This window comes from Aplidium turbinatum, chromosome 7, assembly GCF_918807975.1.
Source record: "Aplidium turbinatum chromosome 7, kaAplTurb1.1, whole genome shotgun sequence".
Taxonomy (NCBI): Eukaryota; Metazoa; Chordata; class Ascidiacea; order Aplousobranchia; family Polyclinidae; genus Aplidium; species Aplidium turbinatum.
Window position 1 is genome coordinate 7,858,332 of NC_137478.1, and position 6,860 is coordinate 7,865,191.

Genomic DNA, 6,860 nt, shown 5'->3' on the forward strand with positions numbered 1-6,860 from the left:
CAGTGGCTTAATGTTAGTAGTCGCCACTAACTACTTTGTACAGTACAAGTTTTAAAAAAATGCCTCTATCTAGGAAGTAAATTTTAATTTTAAAGTGATCTTGATCTTATTGTTCTTCAAGATCACACAAAAAAAAGTGATCTTAGATCAAGATCACCAAAAAAAAAGTGATCTTGAAGATCACGATCTTGATCTTCAAGATCACTTGTAATCTTCAAGATCAAGATCACGCCCATCTCTGTGTAGGCCTAATGAGAAAATCTAAGGCGCTGTTAATATCGGCCAAGTAAGCAAAAGTTTGAGCCAAATGTTGGCTTTACACTGTTGTCCTGGCTAGACAGACTTTTCGTTTCTCATCTGCTTATGTGCATATGGTAGGCTACTTATAGGATGGGCATGACGTTAAAACTTCAACCGGTGGTAAAAGCTCCAGTGTGGGAACTCTGGAGTTATGGGGAATATGGAGCTATCCCTTAGTTTTCCATTACTCCCAGGTCTGCTCTGGCCCTAGCACTTGTCAGGGCCCCAGCTATGGGTCAAATAACACCACTCCGGCTTGTCACCTTATTCAGACCTAGATGTGTGGCAGACTGTGCGGAAGAAGCTTATCACTGGATATAGCTCAACGGACAGGAAGCCACCACCCAGTATCACAGTTGCAGGACGTGCCCAAGAGCATGACGTGACAGGTAGACGTTATGGTCAATGGTCATCCTGCATTCCTGCTGTATCTCATGCTTCACCCAATCGTCTTGACCATGTCTTGCCATTCGACCCTGAAAGCTGAGGCAAGAGAGTGAGGTTGGAGTCCTGCGCAGCCCTCCCTCATTTAAAACAAAATCACGCGCAAGTCATGATTCTGGATCTTAGCCATCTTCGGAAACAAAGGGCGAACATCACTTACAAGATGGGACATGAGGAGCCACTTGTCGTCCACCCAAGTTTTGGTGATCTTAAAAATCAAGATCACCAAAAACATGTGAGGACCAAGATCTTGATCTTCAAGATCAGATCACTAAAACAGTATGATCTTGTATATGAAGATCAAGATCCTGATTTTGAAGATCAAGATTAGGCCTACTTTTTTATACTTTAAAAAATGAAGTTTTTGATAATACAGCCATCTAATTATATTATTATGATGACTGCTCAGTGCTCAACTGCTCATCCACAGCAATATTAGAACTGGTTTGGTCTTGTAGCTTATTATCTTGTTCAATCTTGTTTTGGTCACTTTTTAGGTATTTTTGGCGCAATAGTGTTTTTTTTTTTATATATAAATGCACATTTAGTCGCTTTGTGCGTAACCAAATTTATCAAATTAAAATGATGTAGAAAATTTAGTTTAAAATTTTAATTAGTTCACCATTTAAAAAAACATAATTTACGACCACAAAAGGATTTTAATAATTTATTTCTTGAATTTTTTTTATAGCCCAGCATGGCAGCCATTCAGTAGGCTAGCATTTCAAAAATCTATCTGAGGTCTCCATACCTTGCTTCACCTAATGTATTTTCACAATAGGCTACTTTTTATTGTTACAATTTTAAAGTGATTTTGATCTTATTGTTATTTAAGATCAAGATCACACTAAAAAAAGTGATCTTAGATCAAGCTCATCAAAATAAAAGTGATCTTCAAGATCACGCCCATCTTTGTCCGTACCGACGTTTCTTAAATGGCACAATCACACCAAAAAATTCATCTTCGGAGTCAGGACTGGTGTTGGTGTCACTTTTGTAGGTAGGCCCATGGTAGGCCTGTATATCGTATCAAAGTGGCTTGAATTGATATTTGCAGTGTATGTATGTAATGTTCATATTTCAAACATGTGTAGTTCCTGGTAAAATTTATGCACGCATTCAGTGGCGTAGCCAGAAAAAAATTTTGGGGCGGGCCAAATATTTGACGAATTGAAGAGAAAGACAAAGTGTTTGATTTAAGCCATCGCCACCTGATGTGCAGTGGCGTATCCTGGTGGGTTGAGCCATGGCCATCTAAAGATACGGCCTGATTTATCACATTTTGCAGAAATGTCCAGGTTTTTCTAACTTGAATAAATTTTTCTAAAAATTATATTTTCACGCTTTCTTTATTCTTTTCCTCAGATGACACAATAGGTTTTAACATTCTCACATGTTGAAAAACAAAGAAAATTTGATTTCGAAGATTTTAGTCAGACTGTTAATTTTCAATAACAGTCTGATTTTGCGTTTTTCAACTTGCTTTTTCTCATTAGCTACTGCTTCCCCAAGGCAACAAAAAAGTTTTATTTCATTAGGAAGCCGCAAAAAGTAAAAACATCTCAAAAAATGTCAGTCAAACACAAGCAGTAGCTGTAATCAAAATCTGAAAAATGTGACAGATCAGGCCGCATCTTCAGGTGGCCATGGTTGAGCAAGGGAAGCAATAAAAGTGGTGAGGTGTTAGAGCGTGCCGAAGGCACACGTATTCTAGGGGGGTCCGCAGGGGGATCTATGCTCTCCCGAAAATTTTTTGCAAAATTACACTCAAATAATGGATTATAGCGCTTTCTGGAAACACTTTTAGGGTAATATTTGTATGAAATTTATTAGCAGATAAACAGCTATTAACTTATTAAAGGTAGCTCTTACACACGAACGGGCAAAACCTGCGGCTAAATTAGAGAACACCAAAAATTAGCTACACAAAAACTCAATAACTACACAAAAACATAGCAGAGTAAGCCATTCTGAAATTGCTTCCACAAATTAGTTAAAAGAAACGTAAATCGCGTAAATTTTGCCCGATTTACGATTTGCAAAATTTATTGGTGTCTTTCTGTGTGTCTAAAACAAGTCCTTGGGTGTTAATAGCCAGATGACTTGGAAAACTTTATAAGTTTCTACAAATTTTATTATATTTTCAACAAAGGGCTCAACTTCGGAATCCAAACTTTGAAAATTTAGAGGGGGGCCACGGCCCCTTTCGCCCCCCCTGGCTACGCCTATGCACGCATTGTCGCATTGTTTCTATAAAAAATTCTAAAAACGAGTTATTTTTTTCACTTTAAATGTAGCACCTCAGCTACCGCTACATTGTTAAAAAAGTAACACCGCTAGGTCTACTGCAGCTGCTACTCCAACAAAAATGTAGAGCTGTTGCCGCCCGCTACCAAAAAATAGTAGCGTTAAAGAAGTAGCGCGCTACTGCCAACCTCTACACTACATACGCGATTGACACTGGATACGTTACTAATTCAAATATCTAGAAATTGAGTAATCAATGTATTTGTTTCGGAATGTTTATAGTGTGTAGGGCTAGGTCCTAGGAGCACATAAAAATTCTGCTGTTCATGCCTAGGCCTAGCCTACTAGCGAAAACATGCGTATCCTATGCTCCCAGATATGACAGTAAAAAGTAATTGACCGAACAGAGCGAGAAATCTTGCAAAAACAAAAAACGTTGCATGTTTGTCTCGTTTTTTGTTTTGGTGGGAAGGGAGGGGGTGCTGGTGAGCAAGTGTCCTTTCTCAGATCTCCAGTATATATCACTTTGTGCATTCTGTATGTTTTACTATGAACGAGAAAATTGAAATTAGTAGGCTATCCAGTATAATATAGGCTGAATTGACTCGATTGAAAACAAATAATTTTGTACAGTTGCAAGAGGGATTAACTTTTGTTTTAAAATGATGGTCCAGCACAAGAAATTTTGTTGACGGTCCAGCACAGGACTTCACTTGAGTATCGCACAGTGTTGTACTTGTACGTGTCAATGAAATAAATTGACGGCGTCAGCATCAGCGCGAATTGCCTAAAAACTTTACGGTGTATTTGGACACTAAACACAGGAATATCTAAAGAAGGGGATGCTAACTGACAGCGATTGCCCTATTCTTATGATACTACCAGGGCGGTATATAGTTTGTAGCGCGTTCAACATGCGGTACTTTTTAAAATTGCAGAAATTTTTGTAGTGCAGCTGGTACAGTCAGCTACAGAAAATAGTTAGTAAATGTTACATAAAGCATATTTAAAAAAAACTTGTTTGGAAAGACAATTGAAAAGTTACCAGTAATCTCTTTTTCTTAACAAAGCCTTTGCACTAGGCTACATGTAAAGCAAGTATAGGCTACGGGTAGTTGCATTAACAAGTAACTATGAGCATGCAGTGAGTATCCAGGCCTGATGCTAATAGCGCAATGCAGGTTATCATAACAAGATTTATTAAACTACTATCGAAGCCAAATGTTATTTTACGGTAAACAGAGATTAGGCTATTTACGATAAACAAAAGCCCTTTTACTGTCAGACATATTAAAAGCCTTCGTTTCCCCATGGTCGAGAACAATGGTGCATTGTAGGCTATCCAACGCTAGAGCTACCATATGTCCTCTTTTAGGAGGATTTGTCCTCTTTTTTCATAAAAAATGAATTGTCCTCCGAGGACACTTGAAAATGCTCAAATGTCCTCTTTTTCGCATTGCTATCATTTTCAACAAGGTTTTATTTTTATGTGACCTTGGCGAAAGCTAAATAAGGCTAAGCAACGATACCAAAAAGGAAAAGTATGTTTTCTGTGAGCTGTGATAGAAGTAGGCTATCCTTGTTTAAGAAAAGTGTTTATTGACTTTGAGGTTGACAATAGCCTATATTGCTTACTGTGGATATGGCATATGGTGAATACATTTGTTTCTGCGGCAAACGAAGGCAGTGTTACTCGATGACCATGTCAGATGTATTTCTATTGTTTGACTCTTATGTTGCCTATTTGGATGAATAGACCACTAATTTCATTTTCCGAGTTCACATCCTTTGATTAGATGCTTATTGCTTATGCTGTCTTACACCAAAGAATAGAACAACGCTTTTCAGTGGTGTGTGGAAGTATCTGTCAGAGAAAAATGTTGACATTGATGATGTTAAACTGTTCGATCTATAGGCTACCAAAAGCTAGTGCAAAGGCGTCTGAAACCTGATAGCTAGCTTTGTTTAAAGATGGCACATTAAACAATGGACAGAATAGTTCAAATAAGTTATTGCAGAACTATAGATTTTTTTTAATGAATTGTTAAAAATCGAGCTATTCTTCATCTGCAATAAGCTATGGCTCAAAATGCAAATGTAAAACGCATGTTTTCTGTAGAGAAAATCAAATGAACAGCAACATGTTCATTGACTGAATCTGACAAATAAACATGTTAGGCTACGCTTTTTATTTGTCAATTTTGCTACATAGGCCTATAATCATCTAAGAAGATGTAAAATCGTTTAAACGTAAAAATCCACTGGCATTTTACTTGCTTACTAAACATGTCCTCTTTTTGGGTGATGAAAGTATGGTAGGCCTATCCAACGCTCAATACGAGGAAGGAACATAATGATGATGATGATGATGAGGGCTTAAATTAAGCCGAAAACGTTCGACTGTTAAAACTATTTGTGAATATGTAAAATTTGTATTGTTATAACGCTCAACCCTGTTGTATTGTTGTATCTTACCTGTCTTTCGTACAAGAAAGCAAACTCTCTCCCAAAAATATAAAAAAAGTTTGCTTTCCGAACTTGCTTGAACTTTCCCGATTACTTGAGGCAGCAAAGAGAGTGGAGTCGTGAACGTGCCGTCACGCACGATCACATTTTGCGCGGCAAGTTACTGGCGCATAAATATTTACCGCAAATATTTGGATTGGGTTGAGTCCATTGACGAGGGTTATATTTAAAACTGAGTTGTTTCTGTCTTGACTTGAGCGTGGTACTAAGCTACTACGAGACGCGACGTCAAGAAGCTGAGGTCGAAACCGCTGGAAGGAATTTCTCATTGATTGTGAGGCGGGATGTTTTTTAAAATTGTTAATAAAGTTTGTTTCTGGAGCCACAGCACAGAAAAAACAGCCAAGAGTTGGAATACTCTTGGCTGTTTTTTTTGTGCTGTTGTGTTTTGTTTGAGATTACCGGTATGTTTTTTGTTCTGTGTATTTTTAAAGCAAATTCACGACTGTGATGTTGAAGACTGTGATGTTCATCAACGTTGTGTTTGAGATTATGCCTTTTGTTCCGTATATTTTTAAAGAAAACTCACGACTGTGATGCTCTTAGTTATCATCACGCCACAGTTTTGAGTTGTTTTTATTTGAACCAGTTATTGTATTAAATATAGAGTCTAGAGGTAAAGATTCCTAAAATATCTGGTTTCTTTTAGGCCTACGGCATGAAAGTACTTGAATGTCGGAAGTACTTACAGGCTGGTAAAAAGCTTATTGATTTAACACCTAAGAGAGCGCAATCAACATTCTGCTGTGTCTTGTCAAGGCATTTTATAACATTTGTGAAGGTGGACAGAAAGATTGGCTTCTTTGTCTTTCCATTAAAAGTGGACAGGCTTATGATGTCAATATAGGCTACTGCTAATTTCAAGGCAGTGGCTATTTGACTGGCTCCGGTCTTTGAATCTGAAACACTAATTGACTGGTCATGACGTCACTATGTAGACACTTTTTTCTTTTTCTCTTTCAAAGCAAAAGACGAAAAGAGTGCCTGTATAAGTTCTAAATTCGACAATTATGTTTGACTGATTCGGTAGCGCGTAGGATACGTCTCAGGCTAGTGTTCCAAAATTAAAAAACTCTAATTTTATTACTCATAGTTATAAAGACATAAAAATTGGGCTGTAGGCTACTCAAATTAAAAATTGACCACAAAAATGCAGCAGCCTAACAATTGAGTCAATTCGGGTCAAAATTTAGTTAAAAAATTAAAAAAAAAAACGCTTTTGCGTAGTATCGAACTCATTCCCTCTGGAACACCAGCCCGAGATGTATCCTACGCGCCACCAAATCAGTTGAACATAATTGTCGAATTTAGAACTTATATAGGCACTCTTCTCGTCTTTTGCT